Below are 20,026 nucleotides of genomic sequence, written 5' to 3' on the forward strand. Positions count from 1 at the left end.
TACAGGGCATGGAGGGATCTCTAAAAAGTCACCAAAGTCTACACAAAGAAAGGAAGGGTGAGAAAGACGGGATGTGGTAGGACAGTGTGGGCTGGGAGGACCTCATACCCTCCAGAACAGCATGTCCAAGGCCACCTCGGCCAGGCCAGCAAAAGTCTATCATTAGCCTGCATGGTCTTTGTGAGCGATTGAGGATATGAAGTCGTGTGCTGGGGACGCATCCAGGTCTCTTCTCCAGTCTCCTCCCATGGCACCTTCACACTGTGCTACATCCAGTCTGGAGTATGTGTCGGGCTTGGCTGGCTGCTGTGAGAGACCAACCAGTTGGGCTGCACTGGCCAAATCACAAGCCAGAAAGCCAAGTTCTCCTGCCCTTGTCTGGATGGAGACACCATCCAAAGAGGTTTCTTTTTGGGTTGTTTCCTCTTTTTCTGTCTTAGAGATTGGACAGAAACTGCTTCTTTGCCCTTATGGTCCAACAAGGACATGTATAGAGTTAAGTGTGGAAGGAAGACAGTAGCTGGGAGCTGAGGGAATGGGCTCTTTGGCTCTGTTTCAACGGGCCAGGGCTTCTTATCCCAGGAGGGGTGTCCCCAAACTGTGTGTCCTCTATTCTCCCCCACTCTCCTCTGCCAGACTTCCTTGTGAGTCAGTCTCAGAGGGCTCCTGGAAATTTTTAGAGGAGACTTTTCCCTGAGCTTCTCTGAAGGGGAAGCAGGTCACTTCTGAAATAGTGGTGACCTGGGTGGGAAATTAGTGTGGGGCTCCTGGTAGTCCCAGAGTAGAAGACAAGACCTGGCATTTGCCAGCGAGATGTCCAGCATTGGTCCCCGAGTCATCCTGCCAGGATCAAAAATGCACTGACCAGTTGTGATGAGTCATGAATAAGAAACTGTAAGAGCAGACAAATACAGAGTGACCCTTTACTGCAACAACCTTGTAGTGTCTCAGAATCAGTGCTGCTGCCACAGGTCTTGCTGCTCATTTCTCATACGGGCACCTGGCCCAGGAAGGCAAGTCCAAGCAGATAAACCAAGGGTCTCACCTCCCTAGCACAAAGCCAGGTGCAGCTCTGTCCTGAAGACCTGAGCAGCATGGAGATGTTTCCTATCACTTCTGGAGGACTGATAGAAGCATGGATGCAGGTAGGAATGCTACCAAGGTGGGAGAAGCCTAGTAATGAAGTGGGAGGAAGCGAGAAGGCAACAGTGTGTGGCCCCCAGGGTCAGGACAAGCTGAATAAGGTGAAGGTTTTTGGTTTCAGCTTCCAACTCGGGATGTCCCTAAATCACTTTGGCCAGAAACAGGGTGAACCAGGAAAGGATCACTCTGTTCTTGAAATTTTTCTTTCTCTTGTTCCCTAAGCCTGGGCTGTTGGCCATTATGAGACAGGGTATCAGCCCGGAAAAGAAACTGGCTGCATTTGCTTTGACTCAAGCCTGTCATGCAATTTTCCATCATGTAGCAGCTCTGCAAAAGGAGCAGCCTTGCAAAAGGAGAAGCTCTGCTTTGGGAGCAGAGAACAGGAAGGAGCATTGGAAGAGATCTCAATAGTTGCACGTGGTACCTGAAAACTTCCCATCTGTGTTATAAAGTCCCAGACCTGAACAAAGTAGCTGAGGCTGCCCTGGCCTCCCAGCCAGCCCCAGTATGCTCATCAGTCCCAGGCTTTGCCGTTAATGATGGTGTAGACACAATGGCTGCTCCTCACTTTGCTCAGAAAAGCATCAGACTGGTGACCTTTGGGACTTTAGTGTCCATCATCCCACCCTGCTTTCCCCCAGACACCAGCCAAAAGGGATCAGCTGCAGCTTGCAAGCAGAATATAACGAATCCCCAGTGGCCTCAGAACACTGGACGGAGGTCAGGAGTCATATTTGCTCTGCCAGGTCCTGCAAAAGCTCTTCCTACAATTAAGTACCGTTAGCTGTTGATAGGCCAGCTGGAAGGAGTCAATTTTAAATGCTGCTGGAAGATCCCCAGAGCCGAGATGCTGAGATCACTTCCCGATGCGGTGTGCAGCCTTTGGCAGGGCTGGTACGGCAGCTCCTTCTGGGTCAGCCGATGCTCCTGTTGCTCTCCTAAGGGCTTTCAGGAACCAGACAACAACACACTGAGCATCTGATGAGCCTTGCACCTCTGCTGTGGGCATCTACCCAAAGTAATTCAAAATCTAGAGCTTTGCTGCTGGGCCCTCAGGTGGCAAAAAAAATGGTTGTATTGCTACCTGGAAACTCAGACCTAAGAGTGCGAGTCCTGGGCAGGCTAAAGAGGCTCAGTGAAGCAGCAATGAGCCTGCAGCTGCCTCGTGGTTGATCCAGGAGCAGTCACAGCTTCCAAGCTAATCTCTACCTCAGAAAATAAAGGCGTGGGTTAAAATGCCCTCTGTGACTCATCCTTCAACCACCTCTGATAAACAGGGCTCTGGACCCACCTGAACAGGGCTGGAGCCTGACTCTGATCTCAGTGAGGGGTGTAAGGTTTTAGTTACTCCCTAACAGCTGGATCTAGATCTCCAAGCACCTTCTTTTTCCCTGTCCTAGAAATAGCTAGTAAATAAAGTATCAAGGAGCAGTAGTATTTTCTCCCATCAGAGCACTATTCTTACCCCAAAATATTTTGCCAATGTTTTGCTATTTTAATACTCCCAAAAACTGAGTGAGGGCCCTAGAGATGAGTGCTAAACACGAGGGCATATCAGGCCCTTGTCCTGATAATAAATCACTGACCTCAGCGCTGAACAGGATGCCTTTCCTGCATTAAAAACATTTATTCCTCTGCAAGTTTGGTTGTGCATTTCATGCCTGGATGCAGGAGTGATAACGTGGCTCTCTTTCTGTCCCATGAGCACAGCTGGATCCCCATTCCTTTCACCTGTAAATATCCGTTAAAAAGAAAATCTGCGGCATGGAAATCAAAACATCGTGGCCATAAATAGCAGCAGGAGGGAAGGCTTGTTAGACTACCATGATTGTGCGGAAAATATTGGGAGCCAAAAAGAAACAAGGAATTTAATGGAAAGGTGAAGGATGAAGAAGGGTGAAGGCTGGGCACTTTCAAAGGGTGAAGGTGCCACCTCTAAAAGGGCAGGTAGAATAAGAGCACTTAAAATGCAATAGGATGGTTCTAATAGGAAACTGTCTGTGATCACAAACCCAGTCACTCATCTCCCAGATGCTGAACTGGGTGGTGCTTGCCTAGCTATCACTCAAATCACTGGCATCCCCTTGGGAAACCTGTTAATCTATGAAACAAGCTGCTAAATAACAAAGAGACTTTCAGGCCACAGGGGAGACCACCAGCGCAGGGCTAACAACACAAAAGGGCCTAAGGAAGTGCAAACAGTTTAAAATTCTTACCAAACCTCCTAACAACATCCCTATTGGCCACAGATCCTGCTGAGAAGAAGCCAACTGCTCCTAGAGCACACCACAGCTTACAGGGAAATTTCTTCAGGAGCTTGTGAATAGCAGCACCCCTCACCTATAGCCACCCTGAACGTGCAGCTGGATTGCATGTTTCTCCATAAGCTGCTGGAATGTTTTCATGGAGTGACTTTCACTGGCAATATGACAAATATTGGTGGTGAGCAGAGATAGACCAAATACAGAATTGGGCAGCTCCCTGAAGGTCTGACCGGCTGTGCCTTTCCTGCTGCTCTAGCCATGCTCAGCCACTAAGAAAATGCTGATGCACACAGAGCAAACCATAGCAAGAATGTATAGATGCAATCAATGTTTGCTACACAGAGTCAGTATTTATATTTTATTTTGAGAACATATAGAAATATGGGTTTCAACACTAGCATCTCAACTTTTGCAGAGTGTAATAGATGAAAAGTGTGAATCAGGTCCCAAAAGTTTTGCTCTTTGCAGAATGCAGTCTCCTCGTCCCCCGTCCAGTGTTTCAGGAAAGCTGATGCAGTATGTCAAGATACTGCATTCTGAGAAACAGATGAAGATTTCCATGTTCATCTGCATTTCAGACTAAAATCAGCCCATGAGTCTCTGCAAAAGGATCACTCTTGTTTTCCTTCTGCAGAACTGATTATCGCAGTGTTAGAGACAGGACTGGTACCTGAAAGCGGATGCCTGCTCAGTAGACATGCAGGTCTTGCTAGAAACAGAGACCTGTGGTTTTGGGTGCCCAGTGAGATGTCTGGACCTTTCTTTAGAGATGCTTGGCTCCACTGCCTCCTCTGTCTCCGCCATATCCAGATGGAGGACTGAGGAAAGGCGGTTCTATACAAACAGAATGTGCACAAAGGTAAGACCCCATTGTCTGAGAAGAAGCAGCAGAAGAGTGCACACAGCTCCTGCAGGGCAGAGCTGGACAGTCAAGTGGGAAGAAAACACATCTGAGTCCCTAGAGCAGAATAAATTTCTGACACTTGTCACCTTGGGCAAACTGGCCCATGCTCCACCTTCAGACAGATTTGGACCTAGATATTGTTGAGGATTTGGGCCCTGGCCTCCAGCTGTAGCACGGCCATTCTGATGTTTAAGTCTGCAGGTGGGACAAGCCACCAACTGGTGTGTCACACATGCAGAGGGTGGCTGGAGAGGCAACAACGTGGTGGCTGGCAGCCGAGCACTCCAAGCACCCATGCCCACCTTCCACTTGGACAGTGATGCCGACAGCTGAGACACTGAGATGCCTACATTTACTTTCCAACTGTAGAGGGGGAATGCATTTCTATTTGTTCTCCTTCGGGACTTTATGTGCAAAGAATTTATCTCATATATTCATCAAATTCCTGACTCTGACACTGGAGATTATAAAATCTCCAGTTTTCTGCATCTCTCATTCCATCTCTCTGTTGTTTGTTTAATACATAGGTCAGCACCATGCTCAAGGCCACAGCTACAGAAAGCGCCTTCTTTGGAAATATCTGGCAATCAAGGTAGAAATAGTTTGGAGAATCACTGGCCTGGATGGCAGCCCTGCCGCCCTGGGGCCAGGCAGTATCACAAATGGGAATTTGTGGATCAGCGCTTCACATTTCACTTACTGTAAACATTTGGATTTAGGAAAACTCAGAGTAAATATTGGCTTTAACTTTCCACTGGTCAATATTTACTTATTCTGTCAATAAAACCTGATGTTCATTTTAGCAGAAGCCTGTACTTGTTTGAACAACATGGATTCTCCTCTCAAACAGGCATCCACATGAACAGGAGGCAGAACAGTCAGTCCAGTAACATCTGCGCTGCCCTCAACAACCAGGCTGGCAAAGCAAAGATGGTCATGTGCAGAGAAAACTCCAAAAACCACACTGAACTTGAGCTTCGATCACAGGTGAGCAAAACTCCAGTACCTTCTAGCCCTTCTCACTGCTGAAAACCAAACTGTGCCGTGGGGAAGGCTCCTCTGGACCCTTCCCAGCCTTTACCAGCTGCTGCAGACCCAGGCTGCAGGTGAGAAAGGTAAAGGTGTCCTTTGGTACTCTTGCAAGGGGAACCACCCTTCCCAGGGTCACTTGATGACCACACTCCTGCTTCAGGGGATGGCGTCTCCTTTGGCTTGTGTTGCCCATGGTTGCGGTCTGGTGCCAGCTTCAGCTGCCAGTGTACTCTTGATGCCCAGGTGCTATCACAGAAAAGCTGGCTAGGAGGAGCTTCTGGAGGGCCCTAGCCCCACGTCCTGCTCAGAGCAGATGTCGGTTTCTAGCTCTCTAGAAAAGGTCAACCATGATTTTGTCTTGCCCCATCCTGAAGACCTGATCCAGTGGTGCACTGCCCCTTCCCTGGTGCCATGTGAGTGGCCACTCAGTACAGCCACGTTGATCCGAGGAGCCAAGCCAACCAGGGAGGTGTTCCTACCCCTGCCATCCTGGCTGTCCCCTTGCTGAGCTCCCTGAGCAGCTCACCCAGGGCCAGAGGCACGTCTCTGCCAGGGCAAGGGAGGAACAGGTCCTTGGGTATGTCAGAGGCCCGTAGCAGCCCCAGTGCAGACCAGTTTACACTTCTGCAGTAGTGCATCCTTAGTTTGGGGTTTTATTAACAGATTCACAGCTTTCAGACATTAGGTGCTTAAAAAGACAGTAGCAGAGGGATGTCTGCAAAATGCTGCATTGATACCCAGATTTGTAACAACAAGTTTAGAGGAATAGTGCCCTAAATCCTGAAGGTCTGAACTCACAAATCCCTTCAATAAAGCAGAAAAGCTGCTGAGAGACAGCACTGCAAATCTAAAGAAGATGCTTGCAGAACGGCACGTGTCTTAATCCACTCTTCTGGCAGGTGCAGCAACAACTGGGTGCACGGTGGGGATGAGGCAATGGGTTCAGGTGCCAGCGCACATGTGCTGTGCAGATACAAATGCCGTTTCTGATAGCTATCCTCATGTCCTGCACTGCCTCTCCAATACATTGCCGCTATAAAAGGCCAAAATGTAGGATCAAATATGTGTCTCTAAGACATCACCATGGGCAATAAGATTGCTTACATAAACAAAGGGTAGTTGGTTTTCCAATACATCAGTCTTTCATAAAAAGCCAGGAAGAATTTGACTCACGACCTCATTTATAAAGCCTGTGCTGAAGCCTTGTAAAACAAACCAGTCCTCTCTACGTCTACTGATAATTTTTCTTAAAGAGACTTGTAACAGACTCAAGCAAGGGCTGCAGCCTCCAACTGTGTTATTGGGTTATTTAAACAGTTCTCCTAAGGAGCAGAGCACAGAAAGCAGCAGTGCAGAGACAGGAGGCTGGCCTCGTGCCAGTGCCAGAGGACTGGTGAGCTTCACTAACGACTTTATTTGCTCCCTTAGGAGAAGGGAGGGCTCTCTGGAAGGCCGCCGCTGCCTGTTCAAAGAACAAAGAGCGCAGCTCTCTGCACTCCAGCACATGATTGGCAGCAACTAGGGTTGCAGTCAAATTTGGGGGATCACCAGCTCCAACTGCACCAAGAAACCTGTGAAAATGAAATGACTTTGCTGCTCAGTGAGATAACTGGACGCTCCTTTAGTGAAGGGAGGAAGATAGGATGACAAATTGTTTCTGTCTCAGTATGAAGCTATAACTGTTTCTGGTCCTACCCTGTGGTTTCTGGCTGGAGACTTCTCAGGCTCTGCACTTCTTTACTCTCGGTCCAGTGACCTGCTTGGCCGAAGGCTACATGCCTTGATCACCGCTCAACCCACCACACAAGTCATCTGGTCCCAGTTTTTATGCCTTTATATGATTATTTTCTCTCTACCACTCAGCCTTGCACATCCCTGGAACCGCAGTGCTTTCAGATTTTACTACAAAATGGCATTGGTTAGAAACATGATGGTGCATTTTGGGCCAGACCTTCAGTCCCTCCCTCCGGAGAACCCTGACAGGGATTTGCTGCCCTCCTGCTCTTTGGAGTCTCCAATTTGGCTGCAGCCAGGGCAGCCAGAGGGTCTCCCGAGGAGAAAGCCCCATGCATGTTGCACTTCTGCACTACCCTGATGCTATCCCATGGAGGTGATGTTGAGGAAGGACACATGTGATAGCTCTTCTGCAGACACAAAGTGTGCCATGGGGGAGTCATAAAGGGTTTCTCGTGGCCCCCAGGTGTTATTCCCATAAAGCAGGAAGCCTCCAGCCTCCATCTCTTCCCAGGCTTGTGCAAGGGTGGCCATGGACATCCCTTCTCACTCCCAGGGTTCATAGCTTGGCTCTTGGCTCCGCAGCTCCACAGCCACACTGCCTCTGAGGCCATGCAACGATGAGCACAGGGGAACTTGGAGCCTGGGCACCACGGAGGGCTCCTGCAGTGCTGCACGAGGAGGTTTGCCTGGGTGTACAGTGACCATAACCCCGCTAGCTCAACACGCTGAGGAGCCCTGGCTTTGCCTGGCAGGGGAGGTTTGCTTTGACACTTTGGGGAAGCATGTGCCCAATCTTGTTGACCATTTCTGCTTCATACAGCCATTCCCAGGAGCTGCTTCCCTCCCATCAGCACCACAGCACATATTAATCCCCCCATGGACCTAACAAGGCAGCCATCCCCGTGTTGTTTGAAAACAAAGGACAAAATTGGTCGCATGAAAGATAAACCCAGCTGGGACTGAAATAAAAGTAGTCACACAGCAAGGGGGGAAAAGTGAGTGGGGAAAAAGTCACAAAGAAAGTTGATGAATTGCAGCTGGGAAACACATGCACAGCTGAGAAAATTAAGACAAAGAGAGATCAAAGCAAACCTGGGGGGGTGGCAGCTGCAGAAATGCAGGCACTGAAAATCAAGGAGCCATGTCCCAGCCCAGACACATCGGTGGGTGGGATGAGGGGTGTGCTAGCTGCCTCCCAATATGCCCCTGGAGTTATTCAGCTGCCCAAAATGCAGCTGCTGTCTATCATTGGTTTGGCTGTAGCATTACAACTAGACGCTCATGTACTGGAGGCGGTAGCATCACTGCTTGCCTAATACCCAGCTCTGCAGAAAAGCAGGCTGTATAAAAGCAGAAACTGGACCGTGGAGCATTAAGTTGCATCCATTTGAAATTTAAATTAAAGCTCAGGCAACTTCACTGAAAATCTTTCTTCTGCTCTGACAAGTATGGGCCACATGACTTTGAGAGGGAGGGCCAGAAATGTTGGTAGGTTGTTTGTTTTTTTTTTTTTTTATTTTGGAATTGCATTCCTTTGATCTCAAGCTGAGCGTGCCAAACCTATGAACCATGGCAACCCCTTGGAGTCAGCAGCAAAGAAACTGAGTATCCTGCTCTCTTCTCACTGTATTTAGTACCCATCACACAGGACAAGAGTGGAGCAGACCCCATCCTCCCTGCGATGCATCCATCTGCTCGGGTGGCAGTTCTCCTTTACAGATTTTTCCTGCTGTAAATGAACATGCTGATATCTAGATTCGTTTTTCTTTTTAAAGTGCTAGTCTATTTAACTAACACAATAAGAAAGCCTACACCAGGTGTGGCTGATAAAAAGCATAATAAGTTGCCAATTACAGCTACGAAAGCCCCAGAACATTGTCCCATGTTGTGGCCATCAGTCACATGCGGATCAGCTTGGCTGAGCCTGTTGACAGCAGCCAACGCTGCCATCCTCCACCCCATCGACTTCACGCTTTTAGTGTGGTGCAACAACACAGCACCCAGGGTCTCGCTGCATCCTACAAGATGAAGTGAGCAGGGATCAGGCAACCAGGGGAAGCAACAGCATGGCCATGGCATGGGCAAGCTGGTGACACATTGCCGGGGGGGCTCCTCTGCTGTCTGCAGGCAGAGAATGGGGTAGACCTTGTGAAGCTAGAAAAAGGAGCAGTTTTCGTGAGAGCAGTGGCATTAATTGGGCTGCCTGCTTGCAGACCTGCTGAATTGTCCACTGCGTGGACCCTTGCACTGGTACATGTCACCCTGTCTGCACGTACGTGGTGATGGGAAGGGATCCAGCAGGCACAGCGGCTGCAGCACCGAGCCAGCCTGTCCAGAGACTTTGTCTCCTAAACGGCCACATCTATTGTGAGATGTTTGGGCAGATTCCCAAAGGCTGAGGCTGCTAATTGTGCCTGGGTTTTAGTAAGCTTTGGGCTTTTTCTAGGGTTTTGGACATCTGTCTGATTGTGATGACTCGGAGAATGGTTCCCATTGCAGGGAGAGCTTTGAAGCTGTGGGATTGCAGGAAGCTGCAGGAAGCAGATGGATTTAACTGACAAATTGAAGCTCACTGAGTTTTCGTTTAATTAACTTTTAATTGGCAAATTTGGGGCTCATGCATTTTTAGTATAATTAGCTGCTTAAATTAGCTTTTAACAGAGGTTTAAATTTAGAAACATGCTTTTTATATCCCATGTCTGGTTTTATACTGTATCCATGCTGTGATTCCTTTAAGCCAACTGCTTTAACTCTATCACGCCCAAGTTTAAGGAGATTTGGAAGCTGCTGCAGGGACCTGGGGCAGGAAGAATTAGATGCACAATCCCACAAAGATTATCCCTAGTCTTCCTTGCTGTGTGGGGTTTCCAGTCACTTTGCACCATCAGATATGTAGGATCAAAGGAACACCAGAAAATAAAGGACCCTGGGAAGTCATGTGCACATTCCCTGCCCCAGTGAACACCAGATTTGGGCAGACTGTCAAGATGCCAGGCTGCACAAGGGACACACAACCTGCGGAAGTCGCTGCCACGGGTTTGCAATGCTGTCACCACAAAACAGGACACTGAAGCTGGAACCGATATAGGTGAGATGTAGCCGAGTGCAGATTTTTCTTGTTATTGTGGTAGAAGTCAAGGTGTTGAGAGACTTTGATGTTGAGGAAAGTTCAGCTGGTGCATCCTCAGATATCTGCCTGGAAAAGTGTAGCAGGATTTCATAAATAAATCCTCCACCTTTCTAGGCTTGTTGCTCAGTGTTTAATACCCCTAGCAGCACACCTCTGCCTCTCCTCCTGACCAGATCCCTGCTAAGGGACTTTTTTGCCCCGTCTGTCCATTCAAACCTGTAGAGGGGGCAATCCTGAAGGGCCCTTTGCCACAGGCAGGAGGAAGGCAGAGCTCTCCAGCGTTGCTATCATCACCATGGATCTTCGCACCATTTTTAGTGAACCCAGCTTCTTGTGTCAGTCCTACAAGCCTTCTTGTCTCACTCAGACCTGAACACCTCAATGAAGTTCTTGAAGTTGGCAAGTGGGTCCCTGCCACCCCATTCAGTGGCTGGAAAGAGAGGGGCATGGAGAGAGATTCAGGCCACCTGGAAAGGTTGCCCTTGGATGTGTTCTTCAAGGAGCCATGGGCTCCTGAACTCCTAAGAAAAAATGCCTCCATAAATCAGGATGGATTGTGGTCAAAGGATGAGTTCCCAGCAGCAGGGTATACAAAGGGGTTTAAACAAGCCCCAGACAAAGAGAGAAACCTTTGAGTGTCCCAGCTGAAATCAGCAGAAAAGAAAACCCGGCACAAGGTATCAAGAAGGTGACCATACAGCCATGACTTGCCCCTCTTTCTAAGGCTGCATCTGCCTACTATTTTAGGAGGTAAATTCCCAAGCAGGGTAGGCAAATCCATATTGGTCTTAATCCACCAGAATAAGGACAGCAGAGAGGACAGGACAGCAGAGAGGACAGAACAGCACAGCTGACAGTGAGGGCTAATGCCTGTTTGAGCAAGGGCTGTAATATGTAAATCTGCTTTTTCCTCAGAATGAATAAACTCCATATTTTTCATCTCTTTGCTAAGTTCTGTATAAACAGAACAAGAAATATGTTGTGGAGGAATGACCTTTTCCCAAACCAAACAAGAGAGGCATTGTTGGATCTCCACTCTTTCCTGGTAAAAAGGTCGAAAAATATTTTAAGAACTGCTGAAAGAATGGAAATGTGGGTAAGTGGAAATTCAAGTGGAGTAGGAAACAATAGTGCGGATTAGGTCATTCCCAGCAAGAAAGGGGAGAAAATGTCAGGGATTCAAGTGGTCTGCACCCTGGTTTCCTCTCCTGTTATGGGCAAAGGGTGGACTGAGCTCTCAACACCCACACAGTCCCGGAGTAAATGAATGGGTGGGGGAAGCGAGAGCACCCGTGACACTATCCCTGTGGTGACAGAGAGGCTTTTCGGCCGGATGGTTCCTCCAGGCTAAAGCACATCCGCGGGAGGTGGCACGAGCCAGCAGAGCCCTGATGTTTGGGAGATGCAGCCCTGCCTCTTCCCACTGGGCTGGGACCCTTGGGGGCCTTCATCCCCCACTCTATTAACGATTGCATGTTTAATGATTGTGCATTAAATGATTGCACATTTTCAGTAGCCTCTGGTTATCATCTGCCGCCAGCACTCACTCAAGGATTTAGGTTCATATGCGCCCGACAGATAGAATGCAACTGTCCGGAAGCCTCCCACGCAAACCTTTTGCCAGGGGGAAAGCTGCATTTACACAAATGAAAAAAAACTAATTCCTGGAAGAGGTCTGATTTCTGCAGAAGTGTTGGAAAATTGGGAGGGGGAAGAAGAGGAGACATTTTTCTACTGACAATATGACCACAGCAAAAAAAAATAATGTGATTTTCATCAGAAATTTCTACCAGCATTTCTGGCATCTTTCAAAAAGCATTTTTCCAGGCCCTGAGGGTTACAGGGTCACAGTTTTCCAGAAGAATGTCCCTGGAGGAGCCAAAATTGCAGAGTAGAGCAATGATCTGCACCCCCATCCAGACAGGGGTTCCCCACATGCCAGACCTCTCTTCCCCATACATAGCAATTGGGGTTTATTCCCTCACTGGCTCATCCCCATGCAGATCTTGGTCAGAGAGCCCACCAGCCCAATGTGGCTCCAGTCTGCACTTGTTTCAGTGCAGTCCAAGCTCTCATGCTCTTGCTTCATCCTCTTCATTGACTTGCCGGGGAGCTTTGCCCTCTCTCAGCTGTCTATCCATTCTCAGACCCCCATAGTCAAGAGTTCAGCTGTCCTTTCATTCTGCAGGAAGGCAAATTTAGGACTCAGTGAGCCAGAGAACAAACAGATGGGCAGATTGCAGTATGAATGGAAGCCTTTGCCTGTGCGGAGCCGAGAAATACCACATCCACAGCCCTGCAGGCTGCAGCGAGGGCAGCGATTTACCCAGCAGCAGGGAAGCAAGCGGGGGGCTGGAGCAAGGCTGGTATATATGAAAAATCCTCCTTGTCAATAAGGGATGAGGAGAGCTCCGGCTGTTTGCAGGGAACCTCTGCACCTGGCCAACCTAATAAATCTGTCATGAATTCAGCAGCCGTCAACTGCCATCACAGCAGGGTAGCTCCTATCATGCTATTTGCACATCCTGCCCTAGAGGAAATGTGCCCAAAAGTATTAAAGCAAGGCCATGTTTCATAAATTGATCACATCCTGAGCCTTTCAGCCCTGCAGTGAGTCAGCATCAAATACCCAAAGGGATATTTCCTAAGACCTCTAAAAGGGAATAAACGGTCAGGTTAAAATGCTGTGTTTATCAAATTGGGGTAGAGACTCCCCTGCTTCCTATGTGATTTCAAATAAATTAGAAGCCCATCTGTTGTGCTTGGTTCCAAGAAATTAATTACTTTCAAGGGTGATGAGTTTTTACAATAAAGTAATTATCAAGCTAATAATAAAGGCAAAGGTTGGACCTTCAACAGCAGCAAATTGCTGTAACTCCAGGGCCTGTAGCTGGGTGCTTCTGAGACTCCCCCAGGACTCTCGCCCCAGGGGCTCCAGGAGACTGATGCAGTTTAATAAATAATAGTGACACCATATTGGACCATGCTAAGAGGCACCCAGGAATGGGATCTTAGAGACACAGCAAGTACAATTTTGGAACTAGCAGTGCATTTTACTGAGAAGTTGGGGATCTCTTGCTATTTTAGCAAGGAAAATGACTGTGCTCAGCACAGCACGGCTTAGCGGGCATTTGGCCTTTGGGAAACGGTTTAGAAAGTGCCTATATTTCTCTTAGACATTTGGTCTGTCCTGGCAAACCTGGGCTTAGCACTTCAGGATTTACTGAAAACCAAAAGGAATTAAGACCTGATTTTTAAAACAATTTAGCTGATTGAGATGTAAATAGCCACTTAATGAGGGTTTCCAATGAGGAGCTCACGGTACTGGCTTGCAAACCAGGTCTTCCTACATTTCAGTCTCTTTTCTTTGCCTTTATGGCTATCCTGACCCTAACCTGTTCTCCACAGCTAATCTAGATATTTTCATTGAAAAAGACGACAAAGAAAGCTAAGCCCCATAACTAGCCACCTGATTTTAGCATTAAAAAAATAGAGCAGCTGGTGATAAAAATTACTGTTGTATATCCAAGAAGAACTGTGCTGATTTAGTAATAAAACAAAAGGAAACCCAACTGACTTCAAGGGAAGAAAGGACAGACTTAACCTCTTCTGGAGCACATATTAGCAGGAATATAGGGACCCTAAGGAGAGGAAAAAGGACTTCCCATCCTCCTTTCCAGAAAATTATGCTGGAAAGTATAATTTTCCTTACTGGGAACAGGCTTTACCAGGAAGCTTCCCAGGAAATTATGCAAGTGAACCCCCCCCCAACCACACAATGCTCCTTTTCCCTCTAATGTGTCCATGTGAGCCATGGCTTCACCGAGTGCTGCTGCAGCTGCATTGCACCAGGCAGGGCAAGAAGGAGGAGAGGTTTCTAAAGTGTCCGGATAATATTCCTGCCACTTCTAAAAATACACAGTGCTATGGAGACAAGCTTCGGCTTCACACAATTGAATGTTTCTGTGTTGGCTTGAACGTTTCTCCTAAGCTACGTCATTGTTAAAGACACTGGGTTATTCATGTGGAGGCCAAGGACTTTTTTCCCACATAGCTAATGGCCAAAAAAGTGATGAATCAGGGCTTTGGGGTGATTTATCTGCTTCAGTCTCTCCTCAACTGTATTTTCTATTTCTAGTATCCACTGTCATTCAGGAAAATCTTGTAGGTATCAACAGCCACCATGACTCACTTTCTGGCTCTCCCAGCTGTCATGAACAATTTTCACTACAATACAGATTTTGGCATACTGGCCTGCAGCAAGTGGCTCTCTGGGGCCGGTACCACTACTGTGGAGAGGGAAAATGCTTGACTTCTTATGAGTCAGCCCAAACACTGTGGCCTTGTTTGTATTGTCATTATTAACATGTTTATTTAGTTGGATGTATTTTAATAAACTTCATGATGATAGTAGTTTTAATAATTGTTTTAGCTGTTAATAGTCCTATTACCTGTCCAAGCTTCCCAAGCTCCAGGGAGTCTCTTCCTTTTATTTGTGAAGGCTGAGTGAAACCCAGGCCCCTGGAAGCAATAGTAAGATCTCCTTTGAGGAGGAGCCAGTGTTTCACATCACACCCAAGATGCTTATTCCTGTATCTGGCACATCTCTGTTAGGAAGGCCGATGGTCAGGTCTGGGAGAGTCACCAAATACACCAGAGAAACACAGAACAGTGGTGTAACCCCAGATCCACACTGGAAGGAAACTACATGACTGGAAAGTGGTATTAGACATTTACTCTAGTTCACCCTCTTCAAGGATGCCTTCATCTTTGTGCACTGCAAGGTGCTCCTGCATTCAGGGCTCTAGATCAGGTCCCTGCACATGCCCCCATGCCAAGTCCCTTGCCTCTGCTCAAGTCCCCATGTCACTAGTCATCTCTCTCCAGCCCCCATGCCTGGAGGGAAGGAGATACCTTACAAAAGACCCAGACATCTCAGAGGCTGGTACCTAGAAATCTACTCCCAAGTCAGGGTCTTTAATCCACAAACCTTCTTTTCCATCCAAGCATATGATAGCCTGCTGCTCCTGACTTCATGGGTTAAAAAGACTCACTTTCTCTTGGCCTTCATGACACCCATGAGTTCACAACGGGGAGAGATTTGCTGCAGAGCACAGATTCTGTTCCACACCCCTGAGACAGGTTTCTTGCTGTATTTGTGAAGATTCAAGCATGTGGAAAAGAGTCATAAATATCTCCTTGTGCAGATGATCTTCAATGGAGCACAAACTGCTTGAGCCAGGAAACTCTCATCTCAAACAGGTCCTGGGGAAAAAAGTCAAATTCATCCTGGCACCAGCTCCCAGTTTGCAGAGTCAGAAAGTTGCAACACAGCAGAGATCATCCTTTTCCATACTGGACGCCTTCAGAGATCCTGCTTTCCCCATGACCCAGGCAGCCTTGACCAGCACCTGCTCAGATTCATGTAGCTGAGGCTAGAAAGGGGCTGTGGGATCCGTGCAGCACCCTGGGAGCTGCTGGTTGGAGAATGAGGTCCATCTCTCAGTACAGATGGGCTAGGCACAAGAGTCTGGGCCTGGCCAGGGATGGTGCCTTGGCCCTGTGGCTGGTCCTTGTCCCTGCAGTCCCATCTGCACCCTGCAGGAGCACTTGGGCAGATGTCATCGTGCCTGCTAACATGGAAACATAGAATCACAGAATCGTTTAGGTTGGAAAAGACCCTTAAGATCATCGAGTCCAACCGCTAACCCAGCACTGCCAAGGCCACCACTAAACCATGTCCCTCAGCACCACATCTCCCCACCTTTTAAATCCCTCCAGGGATGGGGACTCAGCCCCTGCCCTGGGCAGCCTGGGCAGGGGCCTGACAGCCCTTGAGGTGAAGAAATTTTTCCTAATATCCAACCCAAACCTGCCCTGGCGCAGCCTGAGGCCGTTCCCTCTCGTCCCATCGCTTGTTCCTGGGGAGAAGAGACCGACCCCCCCGGCTCCAGCCTCCTTTCAGGCAGTTGCAGAGAGCGATGAGGGCTCCCCTCAGCCTCCTCTTCTCCAGGCTGAGCCCCCCCAGCTCCCCCAGCCGCTCCTCCCCAGCCTTGGGCTCCAGCCCCTGCCCCAGCCTCGCTGCCCTGCTCTGGCCACGCTCCAGCCCCTCCATGGCCTTTGTGGGGTGAGGGGCCCAACGCTGAGCACAGGATTCAAGGGGCGGCCTCACCAGTGCCCAGCACAGGGGGACGATCCCTGCCCTGCTCCTGCTGGCCACACTATTCCTGATACAGGCCAGGATGCCATTGGCCCTCTTGGCCACCTGGGCACACTGCTGGCTCATGTTCTGGCAGCTGTTGACCAACACCCCCAGGCCCTTTCCCGCCAGGCAGCTCCCAGCCGCTCCTCCCCAAGCTTGTAGCATTGCCTGGGGTTGTTGTGCCCCAAGTGCAGGACCTGGCACTGAGCCTTGTTGAACTCATACAGTCAGCCTCAGCCCATCCAGCCTGTCCAGATCCCTCTGCAGGGCCTTCCTACCCTTCAGCATGAGGGAGGTAAAGGCTGCAAAACCCAGTTTGTGCAGTGTGAGTCTGAGGAAATATCTGCTTTCTGCAGCCACCCTGCTCTGCTGTAGTCTCCCTTCAGGACTGGAGAAAAGACATCTCTTTTTCCTCTTCCTGCTTGAGCAGTACTAAATCCTCAATCTGCTGCTCTGCAGAGATCTGGCAGCACATCTGTGTAGCCATCATGGTAAACATCCAGCATTCACAGGGTGATGAGGCCATTGGGAATGGATGCACAACATGTCCCACTGACCACCCACAGCCTGCAGCACCTGTAAACTGCACAGTGGTCAGAATCAAAATAACAAGTCCAGGTCTGCAAGAAACCTTTCATGCCAGCTCTGGCAGCTTCTCGTGTTTTCCTTTACTGTAGCTTGCAGCCAGATATGTCACCCTGAGCGTGGAAGCATAACCAGAGGGGTGACCTTGGGAACACAGGCACAAATCTCCCAGGTCTTTTCCCACTTGGAGGCTCAGGTGGATCAAATTCCTCAACAGGCATGCAACAATGAAGCTCAACAAACACAGCAGGGTTCTTTAGACAGGCAGGGAGATTTTATTTTAAATCCACTCTGCCCTTTGGTTCAGTCTGTCCTTCATTTTCCTGGTCTGGGTGTCCCGAGGAGCTGCATGTAGCTGTGCCAAGACCTTGAGAGAGCCAACAGTCCCTGCCAGTCCCTTCTCCTTCTCCAGCTGTTCCTTCTGGTAATTCTGTACCCAACTGGTTCCATCCATGCTCCATTCATACCAGCTTTGGAGTTTCTACTACAAATCTCTATGGACAAAGCACAAATGATGTCTGTTTCCAGGCTCCTAGGAGAAGACATTGGATAGCCCAGAGATCTGGGATGAAACGAGTGGGGAAGACCCTGACTCCAAGCCTACCTGGCTGCTTTCTGTATGCACAGATACTGCTAATCTGTGGCTGGGAAAGCAGGAGGGAAACCTTCTCTATTTCTCCTGACAGTGCTGTGAATAAGGTGGCTGAGCAAGCAGTAAAGAGAAGTCGACACATGGTGACAGCCATGATGGGTTCAGGGATACTACACAAGGGGGTTACCAATCCTATAACAGTCGAGCATTCAATTAATGGCTAATCTCATGGTATCCCCAGATCTCCTCTGATGCCTTCTGCACACAAACAGTATCACCCTCCCTCAGAGGGAATGAATCAACACACGGAGAATTCCTGCTTGGACATGAGAACCAGCCATGGCAAGGGCTGGGCAAGCAGAGCCAAGTGCCAGGAAGCAGCAGGGGGGCTCCTGCCAGCCCAGAGAAAGCCTCAATTAGAGGATCTGGTTTCCACATGAATAACCAGTTGGCACTGAGTGTGAAAGAGTTATGGACGGGGCCAGGGGAGAGCCTGTGGGCACCAAAAGGGATTTCAGAGACGGGGAAAAGACAGATTTACGGCATTCAGAGCAGCCACTAGTATTGATGTGGTTGGGGAAAGCAGCTCTGGAAGCAGAATTTCCCTGGTCTCCCACGCCACGCTCCACCCTGAGGGCTTGCCTTGGGGGACACATGCTAAGAGCAACAGTCGTGTCCAAGACCCTGACCAAGGGTGATGGGATGAACTGGGCCCAGCAGGACACGGCACTGGGGAAGAGGCCAAGGCTCAGAACTGGCTTCAGACAAGATGCTGAGAGCTGGCTCCCTTCGACACTGCCCACTTTGCTTTGACTCGCCAAAGGTCATCCCAGGAGGCACTTTACAGCTCAAGAGCAGCCTTCCTCCTGCCCCAAGCAGAGGACCATGAGGTAGCCCATGGTTTCAAGACAGGACTGGAGATTGCTGGAGTCACTGTGGCTTAACAAGTCACAACAGCAGTGTTAGGTGGCTGTGGGTGCATCCTGGTAACCATGAAGTGAATCCCACCAGCCTCTCCTGCTTCAGGGTCAAGCTTTGCCCTCTACCCCAACGAAAGTGTAGAAGTTTTCCTGGGAACTGGTTGCATATGCCAGAGGGAATGGTTGTAGCCCCGTGTGTGCCTGGAGAGCAGCAGCAGGAAACTTGGAAATACAATTTTGTGCCCTTTGCCGATAACTAATGAGACAGCACAAAACAAGCAGAACAAAACAAATAAAAATTCAAAACAGGAAGGCGCTGCTGACTTGGGTGATTATTTATTCTTCTGATGGAAGCAAATTAGCAAGGTCCCACCAGCAGACAATCTGCTCAGGCTGAAAAGAAGCAATGTTCTCCCACTCAAATTAGACTGACTTGTCATATTAACTCCAGATACTGTCTTGACAGAAGCGATGCTGCTGTATGTAGTTTAAACATTTGCAGCACTGCTGGGATTTTGTAGAAACTGCTGTGCCAGGTTGTATCAAGGCTTCATCCCACCCGGGGCCTTATGCCCATCCTTGACCCATAGTGGGTGTCCAGCAGACTGTCCAGGACTGTGGGTCTGACCTCCATCAGCACCTCCAATATCTCCACCGCTTGATATGCTCTTGCTGCTTCTGGGGAGGTGCTCGCAGATGGGCGTGAAGAGGGCTCAGCTGTAATTACAGGTCTCTCCCTACCCTTTGGCCATTCCTGCCTGTAGAGCTGGACGGTGCCTCCTCAGGTCCCTCAGGCCAGCCAGGCACATTGGCACAGTGCAGGCCAGGAAGGGGCTGCCAGTGTGACTGCGGGTCTAAACCCCATGGGAAGAACTGGAACTATTTCTGCTGCCTTGTTGCAGAAATGAGCAAATTCAGGTAGAAAGCAGTAGTGAACCATGATTTAGGATCCAAATAAGTGCAAACAGTCTTTTTAAGAGCAAAGAATGGGCAAGAATGTGGCTCAGATCAATGGAGTGCCTTCTGAAAGGGTGACCCAGAGCAAAGACACTCCATGTGCAGTGAGGCCATTTCTTCCTTTAAGAGCTGGGAAGAAGCTCAGTGCAGGATGATAGATGTTCTTGGAGATCCTCTGCTGAAGCGCATTGTCCTTTCACAGTGGGGTTCAGCCACCATGTTGCTGGTAGCAAATCACTTCCAAGTGTCCACCATGGTGCCTCAAAGCCAATACCCAGCCCACAGGCTGTCTGCTTTTACATCGTTGTCCAGTTCTGCTCTTACCTGGGGAAAGGTTCACTAACAGAGAGAAATGGAAGAAGACAAAGAGCTCTTTCCAGTTATCACTGGGGCAGGAAAAAAGGAGGTCACCGCAGCCAGCTTGCCATCACAGTATCCCCTACAGCACTTACCTGCTCACAACACAGATATAATTAGGTCACCTGGTGGGAGCAGGAGGGATGGAGCAGGTCCCCAAGCAGATAGGGACACGACTGATGTGTGCTCCCTGCAGTGCTGTG

This window comes from Nipponia nippon, unplaced genomic scaffold, assembly GCF_047370975.1.
Source record: "Nipponia nippon isolate SJK-2023a ecotype South Korea unplaced genomic scaffold, ASM4737097v1 scaffold_16, whole genome shotgun sequence".
NCBI lineage: Eukaryota > Metazoa > Chordata > Aves > Pelecaniformes > Threskiornithidae > Nipponia > Nipponia nippon.